Here is a 13,921-nt window from a genome sequence, read left to right as displayed (position 1 = left end):
TTTTTTTTACTTTGATAAATTTTACCTCACACAAGTTTTAATTTTTGTAAGTATTCCAATTTCATGCAACATTTTACACGTAATAAGAGTTCAGCATTGTTTAATCAGTTTCAAGTTTTGACAATTAATCTTATAGGATTTTACACAAAAAAAAACCTAATCTAATATTTTTGTGTAATGTCTAGTTGTTAGACACATAAACTATTTATATTAATTGATCTCAAAGAATGATGTACATGATGTACATATAAATACATGTAAGAAACAGTTGAATCTGTTTTCAGGTCTTATTGGATTCTAATAACCAATCACCCTAACACAACCTAACCCAACCTTAATCCTAAGGATTAGTTTCCTAAAATTCCCCACTTAACCCGAAGGGATGTATCGAATTCCAAGAATGAGAGCTCAAAATGCAAAAATGCATCTCATCCAAAAGTTGAATGTCTCTCAAGAAATGGTTTTTAAGGATGGGTACAAACCAATGTGGGAGAGCTCAAGGTCTCAAGCAACACCAACTCTGGAACGTTCATAGTAGTTCACAAAAAAACCAAAAATGTGGTTTGAAGGTGACCACTAACTCTGGAACGTTCATAGTAGTTCACAAAAAAACCAAAAATGTGGTTTGAAGGTGACCACTAACTCTGGAACTATCAATGTAGTTCCTCGAACGATTCTAAATATGTAAGTGCTCATTCACAAACAAATCATTTAACAAAAATTGAAGTCTCTTTGGCTACAAATCTATCTCTAACAGGTACAAGTTGTGGCTCAATATCACTTGTGGATCACTAACTCAGGCTCACTTGACAAATATTCAAACTTGTATCAGACCATCAACAAGTCTCCCCCTTGTCGAAAACAGGGTGAGAAAATGAAGTATTCTTCATCGCTGCAAGGTTGGTCAACACTCTTGAACATGTCCTGCGATATGACCTGTAAATATTCTTAGTTGTTTTCGACCAATCCATAGAAGCAATCCATCCAAAATTTAGGTTCTCTCTTGCAGTAGGCTCCTTTCTGGAACATCTATTTGAATGGTGATTGTGCTTTCCACAATGCTCGCATGGGTGAAGATCAAAACACTGATATTTCACATGTCCAACTCTATTACATTATTGACATTGAACAATTTGCTCTGGAACAACACCATCCAGAAATACAGCACTACAAAATTGTATAGGTTTAGAAAAATCAGGAAAAGATACATCCAAGACATCTTTGTTATATCCCAAACCATTTTTGTGTTTTTTATACATAATCTCTTCCCATAATCTTATAAAATTTTGGGGAACGACAGGATTTTCATCAAGACTTTTGGTTGCATCCAAATTTTCTCTTGAAATAACTTCATTACTCTGATCATTCTCTAACTGATGATCAAGCTCAAACAAAATGTTGTTCTAAACAATAACAAGTTCTGAATTCTTCTTTTGTAAGTCAATTCTTCCCTCTATAACTGTGACTCTATTTAGAGAAATTCAATCATCTCTTGAGCATTTTGAAAATAGATTTTAATGTCAGAAAACGTATCCCTGCTAATTTGAACATTGCTATAAACAGTGGATGACATTAGACAACTTAATAGTTGTAACAAGGCATCGAGTTTCATCATTTTCTCCAACTTCCTATCATAGGAAAAATTGCAAACAACTAAGAAGAAGGGGTGTCATCTACCACCTAAAATGCACCAAATACAAATGAATTTACAGTGATTTAAATAGGTGTCAGGTTCAACTGATCATGCACCCATTTTATAAAGTAATTCAACAAATATAAATGATAAAGATGGCACTTAATGTCTAAAATTTGTAGTCAAAAAATAGAAATTCAAAAACCTCCAATAGGAATGACCAACCTTTAAGCCTTCAAAGTACAACACCAACCTTTAATACATAAGACATATTTATAATTTCTTCGATCGAAAAATTCCACTAACCCACATCCAAATAACATCCTTTCTTTCTTTAACTTTTATAAGGTCTCCTCTTTTCTTTTGTTTTTTATTATTATTTATTCTAAACTTATATCCAAATCATTAAAAAAACAAAATTCTAACCATGCCTGTTTTTAAACAAAAATCATACCCTCTTTTTCTCGCTATTCTTCAAACTAGAGACCACTTGTGCTAGGTGTTTTCTTCACCAATCACAGCCTTAACTGGAGACCACTAGATACCTCTCACCTCTATTCTCTGGCATTGGATTTATTTTAATCAAACCGCAAGATTCTGTTGCATACAAATCTTTGTGCTCTTCGATCGAAATGTAGCTTGAGCTCTGACTTTGCTAACCAGGGAACTTCAATCGAAGGAACTTCATCTTCTTCAAGAAAAGTATGGTGGAGACATCGTGCTGACCTTTGGTGGTAATGACCATCCGCACGGTTGTGATTTCACACTAATTTTTTTTATATGATGACAAACACGGAAAATAGACAACTTTGGAAAATGGACCAGTCAACAAGTTCCAATTCAATATCAGCCCTACAATGTGATCATCTCGTATATTTCTTTCAAAGTGAATGAAATTTTATTTAAGGTAAACTAATAAAACCAAACCTTCCCATGCATCTTTTTTTAATTTTCTCTAAGAAAAACCGAGACAAAAATCGCTCAGACTTCACAGTTGCATCATCCAATTGACTGAACAGCTCCCGAAGACCACGACCGCTACATTTTCACATTGATATTAATGCTCTCTAACCGCTACACTTAGTGGACTTCTCGATATGAATAGTAGAGAGGCTTTCATCGGTGATGCAGGCTCACGTTGATGTTGTAATCTTCACAATATTTGTTCATGGTGCAAGTCCTGTAGTGTGAAGGTTCCTACATCAGCTTAATTTTTCAATTTGATATTTGAAAGAAGCAATTTGTCATTTTGGAGGCTTTGTAACACGTCTCTTGAATGAAATTCAAGCCAAATCAAACAGAAATTAGGGAAAATTTTAAGAACCTCCCCTAAATTTATATGTATAATAAATGGGCGAATCTCCATGGTATATAGGAAAAATGGAAGGCGGTTTTATCAATAATATAATATGCATATATAATTTTTTGGCGAATCTCTCACCAGGCATGGCGAATATTTTACTCAATTATAAAATCTTGTAAGATCTTGGCGAGTCTTTCACTAAATAATAAAACTTTGTAAGGTCCTAGTGAATCTTAGCATTGTGAACTCTTAGAGAATTTTTTGAAAAAGTATAAAACCATATATGACAAGAGCCACATGGTGGCAATATCACTGTTGTTTTCACATTTCCACGACATGGAACTTGTTTATAAAATTATAAAAAAGCCAACCAAGTCCCTTGTAATATGCAGGTAAGCTTATAACAGAGTCTGATACATCTACTATGCTTGTCTTCATTCAAGTGTCATAGTTGCTATACTTAACATTGTGAATCACAACTCTCTCGGAACTCAACTCTATAGTGTAATTAAAACTGTTAGAAATTGAATCTGACAACTCTATAAAAAGGATTAGTGAAATATAAGCTTTTGTGAATGAGCCCACTAATTATCACTGCTAAACAATCAATCTAGACTATGAAGTCTTCCATCTTGATCACAATCGTGCTCACGATCAAGGGAGTGTGACCACCTAGCCTAACATAATGGCCATCATAGCTTCCAATAATCAACAACCACCTTGCAAGGACATCCTAGCTCATGTCTCATGAATTTTATTCATCAATCTTAACTGATATAAATCTTATAAAGATAATATTAGAATCCTCTCCGGATTCACTTTTAATACAAGGGTAAAGGAAATTTTCTAGCTCAAGGCACTAGCCAATACCAACTTTGGTATTTGTGACCCCTTTGTGGGGATGCACCTACCCTGCCCCGTTGGGTTTCTGCCTTGTAACATAGTTCAAGGATCACAAGACTTTCCAATCTTCCTACTCCATTAGACACACTTTATATGCTATACATAGTGAATGGAGAAGAAGCATTATAGAACACACAATTTCACAGAAGGAAGAAAAATCTTAGCCAGATCAATATCAAAATCTTAACCACTCATTAATAAAGAATAACACGTAGTGTAATGAATTGTTCCGAGTTATTTATTTACAAGTTGTAAATAATGTAGTGGAATGGAAAATATTACTTAGGCAACCCTTCAATATTTTCTACTAATATGTCTATGCATGTACATATGAAATTAAGAGCATTGTTGAATACAAAGTTTCCTTTTCTCTTGCCTCCCTTTTGACAAATCAGTGTGAAATCAGTGTCACTTTGAATCTCCTTTCCTGTGTGGATGTTTTGACAAATCAATGTGAAATCAAAGTCACTTTGAATTTCCTTTCCTGCGAGGGATCACATCCACAGTTGATTAGTAAAATATAATCTACTATATATTATGTTCAAGAAACTGACTGCAATCTACAGTGGAAACGAGACCTCAATTCTTATTCTGAATTTGAATATCTCAGGACAACATAAGAGATAAAAATGCATATGGCCTTAGTAGCTAGAAAACAATCACTCCATCATTACAAGACCACCTAGATTTCAGCACTTAATCTAAATAATGGCACTAGTTGTAGTACTTATTTGCATTAACACCATGGAAAAGAAACAACAATGTTTCAAAACACACTTACTAGAAAAGTTGTAATGTTCTGAGAATATTTAATGATAGCATCTGAACCTCACAGCTATGATGGGGAAACTAGGGAACCCAAATATTGGAAGATATCTCATACCAAATCTGAGGAAAAAAATAAAAAATGGAAAAAATCAAAATCTATAAATCAAGCAATAAATTGTTTACAAATCAAATACAATTCCTTTAACTAATAGTTAAATTGTGGTGGTATATTTAAATATTTAGTAAGAGGGTAACTTCAAACCATGGAATATTACCTTTGTCATTATTGTCATCCCTCAATGACTGAGATTACAAATCAATACTTATGGAAAGATTGTAAGAAATTATGTGAAATAGTAAAGCGTAACCTCTATTTTCAAGCAACAAAATCAAGACATTGTTACATCAAGAGTCATAATTGATACATAATCAATGCATCAAGTCCTTGTATGGCACAATCTTGTTTCACAACCTCTATTTTTTCAATAAAAAATCAAGACATTGTATGTGGTTATTGCCAAAAGGAAACTGTGTTCTAATTTGGAAGAGGATCTTATCAAAAGACATGGATTTATTCAAAGCTACAAAGCCTAATGGGTTACTGAAAAATAAGTTGGAATATGGGATCATGATACTTAAATTGAAAAAATATGCTTTCCTTTTAGAAACATTACAGTTATACAATGCTTTTTGAAAGCATTAGAATTTGAAATTGGGCCTTTCTATCAAGACAAATTTTCATTAACAGAATGTACTTTCCTACCTGAAACGTTGTAGATATCCAAGAAAAACTTGAAAAGCATGAGAGAACTTAGAATAATGTACTTTCTTTCCTTCCTTAACATTCTTAAAGAGTTGAGGTTCTCCAAGTCATCAAGTAACTTTCGAAGGAAATGACAGTTAGTAATAGTCCAATTCACAACTGAAGATGTGTCAAAAATATGAGGGGGCATCTCCTCGAAATCACAAAAGTGCTCCAGGTTAAAATATAGCATTATTGGAAGCTTAATGCTCGACTGGTTGTTATTGAACCCATACATTTTTCCATTCTTCACTAAAAGCTTAAAGATAGCTTCTCTAAGTTCTACATGACTTTACTATGCTCTTGAAGTGGGGGCACATGCAGGCTCTCCAAGTGAATAGTCTTAAACTAAGTGAAGATAAGCCCGATACATCATTCAGTGTTGATCTCTTTAACTCATAATTGAATACTATGTCTCTCTTGAACCCATAATTGAATACTATTAGGACTTTCAAATTTTTCATGGAACTCAAAAATATTGGAAGAAAGTATTTGCTTCCAAAAAGAGTAAAACTAAAGCCTCAGGACGATTGATGTCACACCACTAACACTTCTCCATGGAATCTATATATGTAAACCACAAATCCATAATTCCATTAGAATATTGTGTTTATTGAATACACAAATGAAATCATTGCATTTCTTTAAAATATCTTTTGAAATCAAAATTACTAAAATTACATATCGATAACCTAGTGGGTGTAGGATAAAATTCACCCGTGTCATTCACAGAAAGCATGAGAAAAAATCTAATACTATATATAAAACCAAGAAAAATTCAAATTCATCACTTCTAGGGGCCTCGTAAACACCCTGCCAATAGACAAGTATGTTCCTGTTTGCAGTTAGAAAAATTACCCAAATTACAATCTTTTTACTCCAACATATGTTGGAAAGTTATAGAAATATGACTAGTGCAATCAATCCATTCCTTTTAGCCCTGGATTTGTTTCAGTTTAAAACAGAAGTATACAAATATACTTTTCCAATGTCTATGTTTAACCATTCACCTTAAGATGTTTTTACAATATAATTTCCTAAGTCTATTTAATATCTTCATTATCATAAAAACCAACCTATATCCATCTTAGTCCACATCTACCACTCTTAGGGGGATGAAATCTATTTATCCCTCTGAGCACTTGGTAGACCTAGAATCACTTGGTAGACCTAGAATTAAGATGGATCTAAGATGATAGAATTTCCCCTTTAAATATTCTATGCTCACATGAATACTATGGTATTACCATGAGTCAATGCCATGGGTTATCATAAACCTGGAGCTTAAAAATTACTATTAGTAATTTATAAAAATTAATAAAATTAATAGTTGAATTTTATTTTATTTTTTATTTTAACCAAGCTAAAATGTTTAACATACATTAAATCCACCAAGCCCCGAGAGGGATCAAATATTTTTTCACTCTATGCTAGTTTGCATATCACAATATTTGATACCTATCGGGGGTTAGTAGATCCAGAGTAAAGATGGATCTATGCTGGTTTAATTCCCCCATTTAAATAGGCTACATTCCAGGTGAATACCATGGGTCAATACCATGTGCCATTTTTATTTTTATTAATACTAATATTAGGGTTAATAATGTTTTTTGCATGGTATTAATAACAATCTAGTCCATGGTATTTGTCCCATAGTATTTTGCCCATAGGTTTCACCTAAATATAACGCATTTTTTGAGTGTCCGTAAATATAAGGTGACTTATGGAGTAAATATAAAAAATGTTTTATTTGTTTACCATACCTCTCGTTTATTTATTTTTTTATTAATTTACCATACCTCTTTTACAAATATGGTATTTGGCTCATAGGATTCACTTAAATAAAACCTCTTTCTTGAGCCTTCATACATAGAACGAGGGTTATGGACTAAATATAAAAAGAGGTTTTATTTATTTACCATACGTCTAGTTTATTTATATTTTTATTTATTTACCATATCTTTTGAGTAAGTATAAAAAGAGGTTTTATTTATTTACCATACCTCCACATTACTTATATTTTTATTTGCTTACACCCTTGCATGTATATAAGGTGATTTATGGAGTAAATATAAAAAATGTTTTATTTATTTACCATACCTCTCATTTATTTATATTTTTATTAATTTACCATACCTCTTTTATAAATATGGTATTTGGCCCATAGGATTCACTTAAATAAAACCTATTCTTGAAAATGGGTGAATGGATTCACTTAAATAAAACCTGTTCTTGAAAATGGACGAATGGAAGATTGTAACTCCTAGTTTCAAGGGCTAGATTTACCTTTTTTACCCTCTCCCTTAAAATAAGGTGGGCTATTTGAGGTGATTTGCAAAAATGTGCTATGATACAAAATATTCACCCATTAAAAATTTAGAGAACCCTTAATTTCGTCGAAGGGCAAACATTCGCCCCTAAAATTTTCTATGACAGAAATTCACTTCTCAAAGTTTCTTCCTTCGACCAAAGAAGATTCAAACCAACCAAGCAATCGAATCAACTGTTATATCCTGTGAAAATGCATTTTGAGATTCAAAAAATCAAGTAAACGGGCTAGTGTTAGGGTCCCACCCTAACCCCGTTATTTATGTAATGGGATCACGTCATAGTCAAGAGTCAATAAAGCCCACATTAATAATTGTAAGTGGTTAATCCGCAATTAATGATGGAACCAAAGTTAGTTGCAAATGGGCCGTAGTATTAGATAGATGGTATTAATAAAACCCACGGTATTGGCCCGTGGTATTGCATGTATGAGTCATATATACAGGATAGAGACTCCTTGCGAGGAGCATCGTGTCTTATTTTGTAGTCGAGCTCTGCTCTATTGGAGGTTGCCCCCTCGAAGAGGCAAGTGAACATTACTCTCTGAATAATAAAATCATTGCTATTCTGTGTTCTAGGTATTTTTTCTTCGCATATTCTGTATTTGGGTATCATTTTGCAGGTTAAGAGCATAACAAGTGGTATCAGAGCACTTTCCAGGGTCGGTGGGATCTCCATTTCTTAGCAAAAAAAAATTTTGGCTAGAGACGTGTTCCGGCGTCTTTAAACCACAGGATCTGTCATTGAGTGCATAAACCTGCAGATTTGGGGAGGCATGCACGCAGGAAATACAAGAGGTGGTCACGTCTGTTGGACTCCCTTGTAACCCCTGTGGGTACCCCTTTGAGTAGTAGCGCATTAGACAGAACCGCACACGGATTGTCTTCCACGTACCCTCTGGGTATATTGGAAGCCCCCTAGGCTCCCTTGAAACCTCACCATAGATAAACCGTCGGCCGTCTTGCAGCTACAGTACACCGAGAACAGCACTCGGGGAGATTACTCGCTCGTACGATAGGGTAGTCGGGTTGTACGGCTAAGGGTACAGTCGATCCTCCTTAGTTAGAGCCCTGAAACATTGGGCCGAGTACTATTGGAAATAATACTGAGAGGGGGGGGTGAATCAGTATTATCAGATCAATAAAACTTTTTCATTTCTATACTTAGATACATATACGCTACTTCATTTAAGGGAACCCACGTGTATACGCAACTGTGTCTAAAGCAACTAGCGTATATCCAAAATACTTATGATTCAGTTAATCCATTAAATGTTGATCTTTAGTTAGTGCATCAGAACTTCATTAACCATATGAACAGTAAGCAGGTGCAGTAAAAATAGAACAGATCATCACACACAAGAAGCACACATGAACACCATGATATAAGGTGGAAACCCAATGTGGGTGAAAACCACCTGCTGCAATTCGTTTCTATCTTCCTTTATTAAGAAACTTCTTTTACAATGTACTGGTGTAGTCCTTTACCAGCGCGTAGGCTACAACCTGCAGAAGGCTACAACCTTCTCTCGTTCTCCAGACTCTCCTGGAAGGGAGCTCCAACCCCCTTTGCTCTTGTACTAGCTAAGATACTAGTACATAGGTGCCGACCTACAATCTTCTCTCCTCCAGGTACCACGTTTCATACATTTTCAGACTGGATACTCCTGAAGCACAACACATAATCTGAAGGCCACGTTTCATCAAATTTTCATACTGGACCCATAAATATCACTGAAGCACAAAACAGTCAATACTAGCATCATCAATTTCTGAATCACTGAAACACTGAAACCCTGTCAATAACACAGTCACCAGAACACAGAGCAGATAACAAAACTCTGCCATAACCATCAAATCCATCTGCAACTTCAAATATTATCCTTCATAATGTATACGCTACTATAATGAATCAAACCCGCGTACATACGCGCTTTTGCCAAAGACAACCCGCGTACAGATCTAAAAATAATTTCTCATAACTTGCAGCTGTACCAGACATCAGTCATACTCATAACACTTATAGAACAATACATGCGTCAGTATGTAGATCTAGAATAAGCATCATAAAGATAGTTCATTTCAAACCATTTGATCCCGATCTCTCCTTAGATCTTGTTCTCCATCAACCGTTGAGATCCCTCCTTAGCTCAGATCAAGCAATGCATCATCAACCCATAACCTGCATCCTGGATCTCATACTTCTTCAGATATTCAAGACTTTTCGGATGCACTTGCCTAATGATCTTCTTCTCCTTTTATAGTCTTAGGCCTTGCTCAATACCACGGTCCAAAACCATAATAAATCAATACCAAGAGCCCAATACTTGGGATCAACACACTTGTCGAGATACCATGGTCTGAAACCATAGGTTCAAATACCGAGGACTAACTACCACGGACCAAAAGTAAGCTTTCCGACATGTACGCGCTTTTCCATGCATGAAACTGCGTGTATACCCTACTTGGTATATAGCGAACCTGCGTATACGCAACTTGGTATATAGTGAACCTGCTTGTATACCCTACTTGGTATATAGCGAACCTGCGTATACGCGACTTGGTATATAGTGAACCTGCATATATATATTTTCTCTTCATACTTGTAGTCTGATCATCAATTCCTTGCTGCTATCCTTCTGCACTATGATTTGTCATCAGTGTGATTTGCCATCAAGGACAACACTTGTCTCATAATGCCAACAATCTCCCCCTTTGGACTTGATGGCAAAGCTAACTTGTCACACTAAGAACTTGATCTTCTTATTCCTTTGAGCTGTCCTACATCCCATGCATTTAGTCACATCTGTAGATTGATCTAGTTGTATGTAAGTGAGTTGTTCTTCTATGAGAGGGTTGCCATCAAGTACAACACATGCATCATAATGCCAACAATCTCCCCCTTTGGACTTGATGGCAACAACACCAAATCACTCTCCCCCTTTGACATCAAGGGCAAAGGGTGGACCAACATATTCTCTTTCCTTGATAAACATTCTATTGTCCATACTCCCCCTGACTACCTGCTGAAATCTCCAAATGTGCTCCCCCTTTGTATATGCCAAAGTGTACCAATCTGTCCATGCTCCCCCTGAGTACATGCCAAGTCTTTGTACTGCTGAAGTGTGTTGTTCATGCTCTTCCTGACTGAAGGCAAGATCTGCAAAAAGATGTTCTTCAAGAAGAACCATGACTTATACATAATAAGAGACCTTCCTATCACCAAAAGACTCAATACATACATCAATTTCCCAACCACATGGGGATATACTAGAATTGACTCATCCACCCAACCAAGTGGGGATACATCAAAAGTTTACACATGATAAAGCAATAGCATTACATTTTCATCCCAGGCATAGTGGGGAAACCAATATAGGCCGTTACATGACCTTGACATCATGAAAGAGATATCACAAAAGAGATATATGACCGAAAAGACTTTATGAAAGTCACCAATAACTGATATCACCAGCGTCTGTCGATTCAACCAAGAGATCCTTCTACCTTTGTTTCACCTGAAACCAACAACAACCGTGAACTAGAACCAAAAGCTTCTAAGATAATGCCAACAATGCATCATTGGAAGATTATCTGCTCCCCCTGAACCTATGCCAGATGGTCTCTGTCAGACCCATATCAGACTCTCTGCAACCAACATATGTCCCTGTTGATTTCCTTCAAAACACATATACGCGTCTGCATCCACATAAAAAAGCGTATATATGCGGATAGGCCTTATGAAACTCGCGTACAACCATTTCCATATCAGCAACCTGTAAATGTCCTGCAACAAGGTATGTCTGAACATAGATGTCAACTCCTCCTTTTAAACATCATCATGTTTTCATTCACATTATATGTGAAACCACCATAGCCATTACATCAACGTCAAGATCTACATGATCCAAGTATCATTACTTGGGAACATCTGCATCAATCAACATATGTAAGTATCAACCTATCATCATATAGATAAGAACTCATCACCATGTCTCCAACAAAGCAACTTTGAGTAGTCATCCATGTATCAACACTATGTATCTTGAGCTCAAGCTCATTTGACAAAACTTCTTGATATCATCAACAGCAACAATCCTTATCCACAAGAGTGTCTGCATCATAACTGTATGCATATGATGACAGCAGCATATGAGTGACTCATCATCAAGTGAGGAAGATGTGTATTCAAGCTTTGTACTTCTCCTTATCCTTATGAAGATCACCATGTAAGCACCATATATGCATCATCAAAGAATCAACCATAAATCTGATCTGAACATCAACTATGTATCCCCAAGAATCATATGAGATTTTATCATGGACAACTCATAACCACATCATAGCAAGATATATCATTTAGCCATATAAGCATCATCACCAAGGACTATTAACCATAATGCCAACAATGAATTATTAAAGGCATATGCTCCCCCTCAACCTGTGCCATCTGTTAGATCTGATCATGCATATATCAACAATAAGCATCAAGACATCATCAAGTCAGGATCAAAACGCTTCTAGACATCTTACAAGTATCAAAACATTTCCACACATCCTCAGCAGACTGTAACTATTAATCAATAGAGCAGATAATAGACTGAATCATATCAGGTCCTTTTTCTGAGCCTGTCCCCACTGGTTTTCCTCATACTAACGTATACGCGACTTTGCAGTGTCTAACTCGCGTATATACGCGACTTTCCTTTATGGAACTTGCATATGAGATTCAGGATACTGAAGTTTTATACTTTCAGCTCCCTCTGAGTCTGTTATGTCTGTGCTGTGTTGTATCTGAGTAGATTGTGTTGTGCCACATCTTTCTGACTGTACTTCCTTCTTCTTCCATATCTTCAAGTGTGATGATGTTTTCTCCTTTTGGTGTGATGTCCGTCCTTTGTTCCTGCATTCCTTTGCTATATGTCCAAGTTTTTTACATGCATAACATCTTACATGTTTCATATTCCTCGTATAGCAATCAGCAGCTTTGTGACCAAACATATTGCAAGCAAAGCAATATCCATTAAAGTACCTTGAATGTGATGATCTTTCTGCATGATGGTCTTGAACTCTTCTTCTTCCACATCTGGCTGCAACATGTCCAAGATTATGACATACATAACATTCAACATTATTCATTGGAGGAGTAAAAGATTTTCTTTGAAGAATTTCTTTCCTTGGTTGATGATGAGATTGACCTTTCATCTCCTTGTTGATCATTTTGGATTTCTCTTTATAGTTCCTTGCCTCACCTTGTGAACTAGATTCACCTTTAACAGATTCATGAAAACCAAGACCAGTCTTGATAATAGGAGACCTTTGACTACTAAGAATATCATCCAAGGCTTTAGTACTATCTTGAAATCTCAACAGTTTATACTTTTCTTCTAATTTACCTTTCAAGATATTTACCTCAACTTGAAGTTGTTCCTCCTTTTCTAGACATTGCTTCTTCATGTCTTCTTCAGCTTTCCTTCCTTTTTCCAACTGATGCCTTAGTTTGAGAATCTCCTTTTCTTGCTCTTCATTCAGATCCTGCTGCATTTGACGAATTCTGAGGGCACATTCCAGTTGATATTTTAAGCTGATATCTTCGTTTACCTGTTTTTCAATGGCTTGGAGTAGATCTTTATTCTGCTTCTTTGATTCTTCAAGATCTTCCTTTAGCGAGCGGATCGTGGTTTCAAGACTTTCATAGTAACTGGATCTATCTCTGAGTTTCTTGATGGTTGTGCTTCTTTCATTGACTTCATCCTGCAACTTTTGACATTGATTTTCCTTGTCCTTGAGTAACTTTCTTACCTTGTTTCCTTCCTCTGATTGAGCTTTTAGTTTGGTAACTTCTTCTTTCAAAGCACATTCCCTTTTGTTCAATAGATCTTGTTGATCTTTAGTTTTGTATGTAAGCCTTCTAAATACTACCTCTATTTGATACTTTTCTTGCTCACCCATAAAAGCAAATTCAGTTGCTTCACTATCACTTTCATCTTTTCCAAATGGATAGATAGCTGAAACATCAGAGGATAGCAAATTCATACCTGATAGTTCATCTTCATTCTGAAATGATTCTGAAACTGATTCTGAATTTGAAGAGCTTCTTATACCTAATCCCCAATCGATTCTCCCACTGTCATAGTTCTTCTGAGATGTCTTCTTCTTCTTAGGTGCTTTCTTCTTAAGCTTCT

This window comes from Pinus tabuliformis, chromosome 8 (genome assembly GCF_031772625.1).
Source record: "Pinus tabuliformis cultivar Carrire ecotype Pingquan chromosome 8, CPIR1, whole genome shotgun sequence".
In the NCBI taxonomy this organism is placed as follows: domain Eukaryota; kingdom Viridiplantae; phylum Streptophyta; class Pinopsida; order Pinales; family Pinaceae; genus Pinus; species Pinus tabuliformis.
This window is presented reverse-complemented; position numbering follows the sequence as displayed.